The sequence below is a fragment of the Aotus nancymaae genome, unplaced genomic scaffold (genome assembly GCF_030222135.1).
Source record: "Aotus nancymaae isolate 86718 unplaced genomic scaffold, 86718_ANA_hifiasm-v0.15.2.pri h1tg000029l, whole genome shotgun sequence".
NCBI classification, from domain to species: Eukaryota; Metazoa; Chordata; class Mammalia; order Primates; family Aotidae; genus Aotus; species Aotus nancymaae.
This window is the reverse complement of record NW_026988442.1, coordinates 75,489,351-75,503,155: the sequence shown is the minus strand read 5'-3', so window position 1 is coordinate 75,503,155 and position 13,805 is coordinate 75,489,351. Positions and strand designations below refer to the sequence as shown.

Below are 13,805 nucleotides of genomic sequence, written 5' to 3'. Positions count from 1 at the left end.
AGGATATTTCCCTGACCCCTTCATGGGCAGGAACTGGAGTTCACGGGTGCTGGAACCAGCTGGCTTCTTTGGTGCCAGAAGGAGTGGACTCCACTCTCTGGGTTCCACTGTGTTTCGCCCCTTATCAGTGAAGCAGCACAGGTGAGTGGGCGCAGGAGCCAGGGGGAGTGATTTTGGGAGCCAGCAGGAGCAAAACTCCATATGGGCTGTGAGGCAGCATCTAGGATGGGTGCTGTGACCCCTGAAGCCCCAGAAGGAGTGTTACAATGCCCTTTTAGCTTTGCCATCCACAGGTGGCTTAAGTGTTAACAGCTCAGTGGAGGGTCAGTGTGACAACCTTTTGCACCCACACTCATGGCACCTGAGTTCTTGTCTGGTATCCAGGAGGAATGAGGTCATACAAATGAATTAGATGGTAAATGGGGGTGGGGGTTATTGCTGATTAAAGTGGCTCACAGTGCTAAGGGGAGCTGAAAAGGGGACAAAGTAGGAAAGTAATCTTCCCCTGGAGTCTGGCGATCCCTGGCTGGACTCGCCTCCAAAACTACACCATCAAGCTGTCTCTCTAAAGTCAAACTGCTTCTTTCTGACGTCAAACCGTAGTCTCTGATGTCCGGCTGCTTCTCTTCTCTGCTGGCTGAGGCAGGGGTTTTTATGGGCACAGGATGAGGGGTGGGGTGGGCCACAGGTGGTTTTGGAAAAGGCAACACTCAAGCAGGAAAATAGGGATGTATGTTCTCACTTTGGGCTTGGTATTAGGCTTTTCGGCTTGAGGGTGGGGCCCTTGCCAGAAAACCACCCTCTTTTGCCCAGAATTTCCGTCTCCTGTCCTTGTTATCAGCACAGATTTGCTTATTCATTTAATTCAATCCACAGGTGTCTACTGAGAGTGTTCTACATGCCAAACACTGTTCTAGAAGGTTGGAGCACAAGAATGAAAAGATGAACAGTGTCTGTAGCATTAACAACAACAATGAAAACAATAACAGTGTTGCTATAATGAAAGGTGGCACAAGCAACATTAAAAATTAATCAGTAGAGTAGGAGAAAATAATTGTACCATACATGCCAATTAACTGGTCTCAATATGCATAATATGTAAAAAGCACTATAAACCAATAAGAACAAAAAATATCCCATATAAAAATAGGTAGATAAGAGGACCAGATTATTCCCAGAAAAAATATTGGTCCTTGGCTTGCATTCAGAATTTAGCAATGTGGGAAAACCCATTTATAAGTGTTGTAAGTGCAGCAAACAAAAACAGGTACGAAGGTGTCACATCACTCTTGTGTTAGTTTCTTTAGTTTGGTGGTAGACAACTGGGTCAAAATTATCCTTAATAGGAAGATCCAAGATGGTTGATCACTAGCAGCTCGGGCTCGTAGTTCCCAGTGAAAGCGCAGAGAATGAGAGGACGCCACACTTTTAGATGAATATTTGTTGCTCATGGACCAGGAGATGCCCAGCAGAGGAGCCCCACAGGTTGCCAGGGCGACTCTTGTGGCTGGTGCGGCGGTTTTGCTGGTGCCTTAGCGCGCCAGTTCTTGGTGCAGAGTCCGGAGATTCCCGGGCAGAAAAGCACCTTCAATCTTAACACCGCTGTTTTGGCCGGCACAGCGGATTGCTCAGATTTCGGCGCTGGGAATCAACAAGTTGGACGTCTGCTCAGAGACCTAGTTAGAAAGTCGGTAATTACAAAGATGACAGACGGATAAATATATAACGAAGGGAAGAAACCAGCGTAAAAAGGCAGAGAATACTCAAAATCAGAATGCCTCTCCCTCTACAGGGGATCGCAATTCCTCATCAGTAACGGAACAAGGCTTAATGGATTACGAGTGTGTTCCAATAACAGAAGCAGGTTTCAAAACGTGGGTGATAAGAAACTTCTGTGAATTAAAAGAACTTGTTCTAATGCAATGCAAAGAAACTAAGAACCTTGACAAAAGGTTTGACGAAATGTTAATGAGAATGGACAATTTAGAGAGAAATATAAGTGAATTGATGGAGCTGAAAAACACAACACGAGAACTTCATGAAGCATGCACAAGTTTAAACAGTCGAATTGATCAAGTAGAAGAAAGGACATCAGAAGTCGAGAACCAGCTCAGGGAAATGAAACGAGAAGACAAGATTGGAGAAAAAAGGATAAAAAGGAATGAGCAAAGTCTCCAGGAAATATGGGACTATGTGAAAAGACCTAATTTACGTTTGATAGGTGTACCTGAATGTGACGAAGAGAATGAATCAAGTTGGAAAATACTCTTCAGGATATCATTCAGGAAAATTTTCCCAACCTGGCAAGGCAGGGTAATATTCAACTCCAGGTAATACAGAGAACACCACAAAGATATTCTTCAAGAAGACCAACCCCAAGGCACATAATCGCCAGATTTATTAGGGTTGAAATGAAGGAGAAAATACTAAGGGCAGCCAGAGAGAAAGGTCAGGTTACCCATAAAGGGAAACCTATCAGACTTACAGCAGATCTCTCAGCAGAAACCCTACCAGCCAGAAAAGAGTGGGGACCAATATTTAACATCCTTAAAGAAAAGAACTTTCAACCCAGAATTTCCTATCCAGCCAAACTAAGCTTTATGAGCGAAGGAAAAATTAAATCTTTTGCGAACAAACAAGTACTTAGAGACTTCACCACCACCAGGCCTGCTTTACAAGAGCTTCTGAAAGAAGCACTATACATATAAAGGAACAACCAATATCAGCCTTTCCAAAAATATATCAAGAAGAAAAGAGCATTAACACAATGAGGAATTTACACTAACTAATGGGCAAAACAGCCAGCTAGTGTCAAATGCCAGTATTAAACTTATATATATTCTAATTGGATAAAAAGCCAAAACCCATCGGTATGCTGCATCTAGACCCATTTCACATGCAACGATACACAAAGACTCAAAACAAAGAGAAGGAGGAACATTTATCAACCAATCGGAGAGTAAAAATAAACAAATAAACAAAAAGCTGGAGATGCAATTCTCGCCTCTGATAAAGTAGACTTTAAAGCAACAAAGAGCAAAAGAGGCAAAGAAGGACATTACATAATGGCAAAAGGATCAATGTAACAAGAAGAGCTAACGATTTTATAATTCAACGAGACAGAAAATTAACAAGGACATCCAGGACTTGAACTCAGACCAGGAACAAGTAAACTTAATAAACATTTATAGAACTCTCCACTTCAAACACACAAAACATACATTACCACCTCACACCTATTCCAAAAGTGACTACATAATTGGAAGTAAATCACTCTTCAGTAATTGCATAGCATTTCATAGGTTTAAATGAAATATTGGTTGGCTGCTTGTTTGTTATTTTCTTCCCTTATTCCTTCCTGTCCACATCAAGTATAATTATTGGTATAAAAGAGGTTTTCAATACCCATTACTGAACTGCATTCTAGCCTGGGCAAGAAAGCAATACTTCCATTCTCTCTCTCTTTCTCTTCCTTTTTCTTCCTCTTCTACATTCTTTTTCTTTCTTTCTTTCTTTAAAATAAAAAAAAAATTATCCTTAATAGATATCTTAAGTCCCCTAAGTAAAGTGTACATGATTTTGTGCATACAAGCCTTTGCCGTAATGTTTAAGAAGCACTGGCACAGATTAAATGAAGGAACAGAAGGAATGCCTACCTGCAGAATCTTGAGATTCACTCCATTCTGCCTTTAAAGTTAATGGTAGGATATAGGTCAGCTTGGGTCTGTTGGGTTTAAGGTGCCCTGGGGTCCTCTGGCTGGAGCTGTCCAGCACAGAGTGGTGAACACAGACCAAGGCTTCCCTCATAGCTTGGGGAGAGAGAGGCTGGACTTTGCACTGAAAATCAGCTGCTTCTGTGGGTAGATGGGCTGAACTGGGAGTGAGGAGATGATTCCTCTTTGCTCAGTTAAAGTACCCAGAAGGAGTCCTAATGCTTTAAGGTAGATGAGCCTATCAACATCCTTCTGCTCTGAGGGCAGAGCTCTGGAGACCCCTTGGGTGACTGACCCAAAGCAGGAGACTTTGAAAGGGGCCAAGAGGTGATCTTGGAAGATACCACATGCATCTGGTTTTCCCTAAAATTATTCTACTTCTAAACAGGAATTGGAGACCTTAGATGGCTGGAGAGAAGGGTTGAGGGAAGGAGGAGGGAGATGTACCATGGCTTGCTCTGGCTGCCTGTGTAGTGTGGCCTTCTTCAGGGTCCTCAGGAACTGGAGTGGGTTCTCAAACTTTAGTGTCCATAAAAATCAACTGGAGAATTTATTAAGCTGCATATTCATGGATGCTATCCTTAAAGACTTTGAATCTACATTTAGTTTATCAGAAAGTCCTGAAATTTGCATTTTCATAAGCATTCTCAGTGCTACTAATACAGCATTTAAAGTGTCTGAAAAGATACATACACTACAGACATGTATTAAAAAATACAGGGAAGAAAAAGGTGAAAAGATCCTTCGAGACACTGGCTTGAAAGACAGTCCAAAGGACGTAAGCCACAGTGTATGGATGTTTGATAATGGGCGTGTCTTTTTTCAACAGTGCTTTGGCATTCTGCCTTAAGCCTGCACTGAGAGATGTAGGTGAGACTTGCTGTTGTGTTTGCTGAAGGGTGTGGGGAAGACCAGCCCAACACATCACAGAGCTTCCTCTCTAGAGATTCGTAGAAGGAGGTCTTTTGTATCCCACTTCCGGGAGACCTGTGCTTCTCTCCTCACTAACTGGTTTGCTTTTTTGTCTTGTGGAAAGTGGGGGTCTCCTAACTGATTGGATTTCTTGGTCTGCTCTCTCTTCCAGGAATCATGGTTAAATCGGTGCAGCCCATTCCTTATAACTACGGTTTGCACTTGTATAATAATCACTATTCCCCGCTCTTCCAGGCTTCATGTTAATGTCTTGCCTTTGGTTTCTCTGTCTTGCCTGATGACTATTAAAAATTATTTTGGGGTAAAATTCATATAACATTAAGTTTACCATTTAAACCATTTCAAAGGGCACATACAATTCAGTGGCTTTTTGTACATTCACAATATTGTGCCAGTGTCACTAGTATCTGATTCCAGAACATTTTTGTCATCCCGAAAAGAAACTCCTTGACAATTAAACAGTCACTCCCCATTTGCCCTTCCCATCAAGTCCTCAGCAATCAGTAACAGCTATTTATCCCTATGGATTTGCCTATTCTGGACTTTTATTTTTATTTAAAGTTCTGGGATACATGGGCAGAACGTGCAGGTTTGTTACATAGGTATACATGTGCCATGGTGGTTTGCTGCACCTATCAACCCTGTCATCTAGGTTTTAAGCCCCACATGCATTAGGTATTTGTTCTAATGCCGTCCTTACCCTTGCCCTCAACTCCCCAACAAGCCCCTGTGTGTGATGCTCTCTTCCCTGTGTCCATGTCTTCTCATTGTTCAACTCCCACTTAAGAGTGAGAACATGTGGTGTTTGGTTTTCTGTTCCTGTGTTAGTTTGCTGAGAATGATGGCTTCCAGCTTCATCCATGTCCCTGCAAAGGACATGAACTCATTATTTTTTACGACTGCATAGTATTCCATGGTATATATGTGCCACATTTTCTTTATCCAGTCTATCATTGATGGATATATAGGTTGGTTCTAAGTCTTTGCTATTGTGAATAGTGCTGCAATAAACATACATGTGAATATACCTTTAGAGTGGAATGATTTATAATCCTTTGGGTTTATATCCAGTAATGGGATTGCTGGGTCAAATGGTATTTCTGGGTTTAGATACTTGAGGAATCACCATACTGTCTTTCACAGTGGTCAGACACTCCCACCAATAGTGTAAAAGTGTTCCTATTTCTCCACAGCCTTGCCATCATCTGTTGTTTCCAGACTTTTTTTGCAGACTTTTTAATGATTGCCATTCTAACTGGTGTGAGATGGTATCTCACTGTGGTTTTGATTTGCATTTGTCTAATGACCAGTGATGATGAGCTTTTTTTCATATGTTTGTTGGCCACATAAATGTCTTCTTTTGAGAAGTGTCTGTTCATATCCTTTGCCCACTTTTTGATGGGTTTGTTTGTTTTTTTCTTGTAAATTTGTTTAAGTTCCTTGTAGATTCTGGATATTAGCCCTTTGTCAGATGGATAGATTGCAAAAATTTTCTCCCATTCTGTAGGCTGCTTGTTTACTTTGATGTTAGTTTTCTTTGCTGAGCAGAAGCACTTTAATTAGATCCTATTTGTCAATTATGAACAGAATCATACACATATCTATGTCTGGCTTCTTGCATTTAGTATAATGTTTTCAAGGTTTGTCCATGTTGTAGCATGTATCAGTACTATACAGATTTTTGTGGCTGAACAATATTCCACTTTGATGGATATATCACATTTTGTTTATCCATTTAGCAGTGGATAGACATTTGAATTGTTTCATTACTCTTTTAAAACATATAATTTTGAAAATAAATCATTCAACCAAAAGACACATCTTGTATGTTCACTGCAACACTGTTCACAATAGCGAAGACACGGAATCAACCTAGGTGCTCATCAGCAGTGGACTGGATTAAGAAACTGTTGTACATACACACCATAGAATACTATGCAGCCATAAAAAAGAATAAAGTCATGTCATCTGCAAGAACATGGATGCAGCTGGAGGCCATTATCCTAAGCAAATTACCAGAGGAACAGAAATCCAAATAAGCGTGTTCTCACTTATTAGTGGGAGCTAAACATTGAGTACTCATGGGCATAAACATGGCAACAATAGGCACTAGGGCTACTAAAGGTGGGAAAGAGGGATCAGGAGAAGGGTTGAAAAGCTCACTCCTGGGCTCTATGGTCATTGTCTGGGTGACAGGATCACTCATACCCCAAACCTTAGCATCATGCAACATACCCAGGTAACAAACATGCACATATACCCCTGAATCTAAGACAAAAGTTGAAATTAGTAAAAAAAAAAAAAAAAAAAAAAAAAAAAATATATATATATATATATATATATACTTTTGTATATAGCTTTCAGCCATCTCAAATCTTTTTGTAAATAGGCAGAACACGGGCAATTAAAATTCATCCATATGTTTATGTATGTATAGCTGCATGTACAATTCTATATAACAATCAACAAAAATTAAATATTATCATTATGTTTGAGCTTAGATAATAAAGTTTGTTTCCTAATCATTTGGCAAAGTATCAATTCAACAATATACCCAGTCCCGAGTCTCCCCTGGGTTCCCACATTTCACCTAGAGGTTAGGAGTCTGGGGATAGGATCTGCTTGTCTTGGAGGCTAACTGCTCACTAATCCACTGTGGCTGACCTGCATCAATACCTCTTTCTGGTCAGAGGCAGGAGCAAGAAAGGAGAATGGGATTGGGCTGCTCTTCCCAAGTCCATTTTCATTCATTGCAGCAATGGATGGGTTTCAATTAAAATGAGGTCATGGGCTATTAAGATGACTGTGGATTCTGTGGGGGAGGGTGAGTCACTTGTGTGCATGTGAAATGCCCATGGCTGTTTTGTAGAACTTGGACTCCAGTCTCTGTTTTCTTCTGGGAGTGGGTTTAAGAGTGGGCAGCAGAGGCGTCATTGGAAATGAATGCTCTCTGTGTGGGATCCAAGATCACTCCCCTGCCTCTACCCTCCCCCTTGTCTGGGTTCAGGAGCAAAACTGTGTGAAAACAATAGAGGAAAAAGTAGCCAAACTTCAGTTGGTAATGTTCTTGGAGACCTCAATTATGTGCAGTGCCTGGAACTAGACGATGGGGTTGGGAAATATGGACAAAATTAAGACATGGATGGGCAGTGGGTATCTTAAGGGCATGCCCAGCACAGCCACACTCTTCCTGTTCAGTAGTTCTGGTGGCAGGTGCTGCCAGGGAGACTGGGAGGGATTGTGCCAGACTGTTCTTTGGCTGCTGTGGATGGCTGCCCCACTCCACTGTCTCTAGATCATGCCAAGGGCAAGTGAGGGTGCCAAGCTGGTCTCTGACAAAAACCAAAAACAAACAAAAACTCCCAATGTCTGAAGTAAACTCAAGACATTCAAGGATGGGTCAATTCCCTATGGATTTCATTAAGGGGTGAAGTGGTGCAGTGACTGCGTAGTCCTGTGGCAAGATCATTCAGAGCCACTCTGTAGATGTGGAATTCCAGGTTAACTGAATGGAGCATCTGACTCAAGTAGGTAAGTTTTATATTCTGATGTCCTTTGGGACTGTGCTGCCTGATCCATTCACTTTGTCCTCCTGCTTTGGGAGCAAGGTGGTGATGGAAAAAGAGGGGCTGCCCCAGGCTGGGCTGGTTGGGTCCGGTTGGGTTGGGTTAGATCTCTGATTAAATGGGAGGTGTCAGAATTTGGATTCCTCAGAGGTCTGAGCTAGAACATGGATGTTGCAGATTCAGGTTGCAGACCTCATAAGAACTGAAGCAAGTTATGTTAAAGACCATTAGAGTCAGCTCATATTCAAAGCTGGATCCAAGGGTAAATGTGAAATGCATAGCACCAGGCCTGGGAGTTGAAGTTCAGGGTCACAGAGCCAAGACTTGCCGGATTAGCAATCAGACAGGGAACAAAGTAAGAGAGAGCAAGAGAAACAGAAAGAGAATGTATGTGCATGTGTGCATATGTGTGCACACATTTGTGTGTGTGTAAGCACATGTTTAGGTAGGTTGATTATGGTACTTATATGTGTATGTAGGGTTTGTGTGTGCAGAGCGTGCCAGATGTGTGCATGTGTCTGAGGCCAGTGTGTAGAGTATGAATATATGTGGTGGGCCCCTAAGCATTTGTCTGGGCTTTGGTGTGTGAACTTAGAGGTTGGCAGCTGTGAACATGTGGTTTAGGCTGCCTGTGAATATGTACCTAACATACGGTCGAAGCCAACTGTGCTAAGTACCTTGCCTTCTAAGGGTTCCTGTTCCTTAAAGGGCTATTTGGAGTTGAGATCTAGGGTTGCATTTAGACCTTTCAAAGGTACTAAAATTAATGGAGCAGTGAAACCTATTGAGAGAGGTAAAGGGAATTACTTGGACCTTAATAATAAATGCGTGCTGACAGTTCTCAGGGAAAAATTTCTCCCTCAAACCTCTGGCTTTCTAGTTTCTAATTCTAGCTTCTGAGTTCAGATGGCTTCAAGAGACTAAATTCAAAGGCAACTCAGAAGTTTAAACTGCGTCTTCGACTGTCAGCAACTCTGGAATGCACTTGGAAAGGAGGGTGGAGAATCAGGGTCACCTCGCAGTTTTGAGGGCCCTGTGAAGCGGAAAGTGAGCTCTGGGCTGGGGGTGAGGGTCACTGAGCTCTGGAGTGGGCTCTGCTGGGTGACTGTGGACAGGTAGGTGTTTCTGGTCCTTAGCATCTCATCTACAAACCAGAGTGTTGTTGAGGTGGGTTCCCCAAGACCCCTTCCAGCCTGGCAGTGCTGGGATTGCAGGCTGGCAGCTGCCTGTGGTTACAGACAAGTGGGAGGATTCCCAGTAGCATTTGTGCTCCTTTTCTACCACTTCGAAAAGTTTTGAAATGCAGGTTTCTGGAAAAATGACCAATTGGTCCTAATGGACGAGGTCCTATACTTTCTAGGCAATTGATACATGTTCACAAAATTAATAATTTTCCATAAAGGTATGTATTTTCAGGTGTTTGGGGATGGGTTAAAAGACATCATAAAATTCATTGGTTTCTTCCAGACACTTCTCAACCCTGCATTGAAAGCTACTCGTAACATCCCGTGAGGCAAGTACTGTTAATATTATCCGTCCTTTCCCAAATGAGACAGAGGTACTGCAAGGTTAAGCCACGGAGGCCTGCCTGCTTCACCCAGTGCTAGTTTCTCTTCTCTTGGATTCCCAATGTCTTGGTTACAGAAGATCTCTTTCTTGATCTAAGGATATGCTGATGTGAAAATACATTGTGTTTTGAGGGAGAAGCAAATTCTCAACAGATTCCACGTGATGACAAAGCCCTGTCCCTCTGCCCTGCAGGAAAAGCCCTGGGCATGAAGTGGCTCTGACATGCAAATTACAGAACCAGCTTCCTGGTGGCAGGCAGAGCTCAGATGTGGGGCAAGGCCAGTGAAATCTTTGATCCAGTGAAACCTTTGGTTTCAGGGCTTTCTAGTGATATTAGCACAGTGGTCTCAGGTTCCAATGATAGGTGGAGGGATTTCATCTCTCCATGAAAGACCCTTTCACACATTTATTCATGTTATTAAGCACAATGTTTAGAGACATTTTCTGTTAAAAAATAATACTCGAGTCTATGGAAAGGAAAAGAATCGGTGCCCCTCCTAATCCCCTTTCTTTTCTTTTTTTTTTTTTTAATTGTACTTTAGGTTCTGGGGTACAAGTGCAGACCATGCAGGATTGTTGCATAGGTACATACATGGCAAGGTGGTTTGCTGCCTTCATCCCCCCCATTACCTATACCTGGTATTCCTCCCTTCATTATGCCTCCCCACCCTCCCCATCCCCCGCTGTCCCTCCCCTAGCCACCCGCAACAGACCCCAGTGTGTGATGCTCCCCTCCCTGTGTCCACTTGTTCTCATTGTTCAACACCCACCTATGAGTGAGAACATGCGGTGTTTAATTTTCTGTTCTTGTGTCAGTTTGCTGAGAATGATGGTTTCCAGATTCATCCATGTCCCTATGAAGGACACGAACTCATTGTTTTTTATGGCTGCGTAGTATTCCATGGTGTGTATGTGTCACATTTTCTTTATCCAGTCTATCGTTGATAGACATTTGGGTTGGTTCCAAGTCTTTGCTATTGTAAACAGTGCTGCAATGAACATACGTGTGCATATGTCTTTATAACAGAACAATTTATAATCTTTTGAATATATACCCAGTAATGAGATTGCTGGGTCAAATGGTATTTCTGATTCTAAATTCTTGAAGAATCGCCACACTGTCTTCCACAATGGTTGAATTACTTTATATTCCCACCAACAGTGTAAAAGTGTTCCTATTTCTCCACATCCTCTCCAGCATCTGTTGTCTCCTGAGTTTTTAATGATCGCCATTTCAAACCTTCCTCCCCAGCAGCCTAGCTGCAGTTTTGTGCGCGGAGACTGATGGAGGTGTCTTGCTCCAACCACAGCTCTTTGTTTTTCCCTCCACACAAGTTAATTTTCCCAGGGTCATGCAGTGACAGTTCACTATGGACACAGCATTTTCCTGCAAGATATTTTCTGAAACCACCAACAGCCTTTTGGTTTTCAGGATTCTTATTTAAAGAAATTTGCATGCATAGCTCTGTGGGCCCCCTCATTTACATATATGTTTGAAAGGGCAGGAGCCTGGGGAATGCAATGAAAAAAAAAAAAAAAAACGAAATGTGAATGCCCAGGCATTGCATGCTCTGCAGAGATGCCCAAGACTATTAAAAAGTAGAAATTTAACTTCCAGTTACCTCGATGTGTTCGTGTGGAGTCATGGAGTGTGGGAAAAGAATAAACACTGTTATTTTTTTCTTACCTTTACAGCTATGATAGAGAACTTCGGCATTTGGCTTCCCAAAAGAGAATAAAGTTTTTTGTGTGATGTTTTTGTTCTGGGGGTGGGGAAAACTTTGGGCATTAATTAAGATGCATTAGGGAATGAAATGAAATGTGTTCTAAGAAGCCAAAAATGTTTTGCTGTTAGTTCTGGATCTGATTTGGGCAGTACCCTACAGGCAAGATTTCTGAGTTTATGATTCTGAAAAGATGGGCCTGTGAGTCAAAATGCGATTTCTTTTTAGCCAGTGATGTTTTATATTATTTAGGAAGCACGCTGGATCGATGACATTTGGAAGTCCTGTTGAGACAGGAATATGAGTGTGTTTTGTGTTCCATGTAGTGGATCCTGGGGTAATTACTGAATAAGAATAACTCATTCCAAGTTTTAAAATAAAAAAACAAAGCAAGGAATCATGTAGCCATATTTTTTAAAAGAATATGAGAAATAAGACGGAAATATAAATTTTAGTGTCTTAAAGATTTCTTTAGATTTGTTGAATCTGACTTAACTGGTGTCCATGGGTCCCCTGTCCCCCAAGGAGTACGTGTTAAGAATTCAGAGGGCACATGAACTTGTATAGGAAAAAATAATTACACCGCTAATTGAAAATTGGCATGTCCTTTAATTATGAAGGTAGGTGACAAGCCACAGTAACATTAGCAAACCTATAATGTTGCCATCAATAAAAACCACAGCTATTTCCATAGCACATTGAAATTATTACAGATACCTCAAACTATTATTGACTTCAGTACTTCAGAGTTCTGACACTTACTGGGCCAGCCCCTAGGTCTTGTTGTTAGTACTTTAATATACGGTAATATCTGCCATTGCTACACATCCCTATATCAAAATTTTGTTTTCTAATACTATTTTGATAACAATCTTTCAATATAGTTGGTTTCCTATATAATCTTGGGTATTTTATTTCAGGCATTGAAAAGCATTACGGTGAGAAGAAGTTCAGAGATTCCAGAATGCCAGAGGACACAAAACATGGAAGACTCAAAAGCTTAATCCCTTCTCTAAAATCGGTGAGACTGGTGGGGCAGTGGGGGTGAGGGGACCTGTGGGGGAAAGGATGGAGGTGGAGGGAGGAGGGACACAGAAGCTAACCCAGCCTGACCCACACACTGCCTCGCTAAGTGATCTGGGATGACTGGCCCTCTCTGAGGCTGCGTGTGCTGATGTTACTTGTGACAATAATAACCTCATTATTTCTAGGAGGCTCAACTACATCCTATCAGTGTAAATTTCTCAAAATGACTTCAAATTATTTTTCTTGCTAAGCTGGAGGCTGTTGGAGATTTACAGTAACTCCCAAATATATGTCCAGTCTGATAAAAAAAAAAATTACCTTAGAGCAGGGATCCCCAACCCCTGGGCCATGGACTGGTAACAGCCTGTGTGGCGATTCCTCAAGGACCTAGAAATAGAAATTTGTCCCAGCAATCCCATTACTGGGTATATATCCAAAGGATTATAAATTATTCTACTGTAAGGACACATGCACACGAATGTTCATTGCAGCACTGTTTACAATAGCAAAGACCTGGAACCAACCCAAATGCCCATGAATGATAGAATGGACAGGGAAAATGTGGCACATATACACCATGGAATATTATGCAGCCATCAAAAACGATGAGTTCATTTCCTTTGTAGGGACATGGATGAACCTGGAAACCATCATTCTCAGCAAACTGACACAAGAACAGAAAATCAAACACCGCACGTTCTCATTCATAGGTGGGTGTTGAACAAGGAGAACACATGGACACAGAGAGGGGAGTATCACACACTGGGGTCTGTCTGGGGGAAATAGGGGAGGGACAGCAGGGGGTGGGGAGTTGGGGAGAGATAGCATGGGAGAAATGCCAGATATAGGTGATGGGGAGGAAGGCAGCAAATCACACTGCCATGTGTGTACCTATGCAACAATCTTGCATGTTCTTCACATGTACCCCAAAACCTAAAATGCAATTAAAAAAAAAAGAACCGGACCACACAGGAGGAGGTGAGAGGCAGGTGAGTAAGCGAAGCTTCATCTGTGTTTACAACTGTTCCCCGTGGCTCACATTACTGCCTGAGGCCAGCCTCCTGTCAAATCAGTGGCAGCATCAGATTCTCATAGGAGCACAAACCTTATTGTGAACTGCACACGTGAGGATTCCAGGTTGCGCATTCCTTCTGAGAATCTAATGCCTGATGATCTGTCACTCTCCCATCACTCTCAGATGGGACTGTCTAGCTGCAGGAAAATAAGCTCAGGTGTCCCACTGATCCTACATTCTGGCGAGTTGTATAATTATT

The 13,805-nt window shown here is 42.1% G+C and overlaps 1 long non-coding RNA gene across 1 annotated transcript in view; it reads left to right on the top strand.

Annotated features, from left to right (window-relative positions):
* The window catches only part of LOC135276945 (uncharacterized), an 84,580-nt gene extending 71,338 nt beyond the window's left edge, over positions 1-13,242 (top strand). Inside the window, exons 2-3 of the long non-coding RNA XR_010344503.1 lie at positions 12,426-12,526; positions 13,158-13,242. This is a non-coding gene — a long non-coding RNA (uncharacterized LOC135276945). The remainder of the gene's footprint in view (positions 1-12,425; positions 12,527-13,157) is intronic.
* The last annotated feature ends 563 nt before the right edge of the window (positions 13,243-13,805 follow it).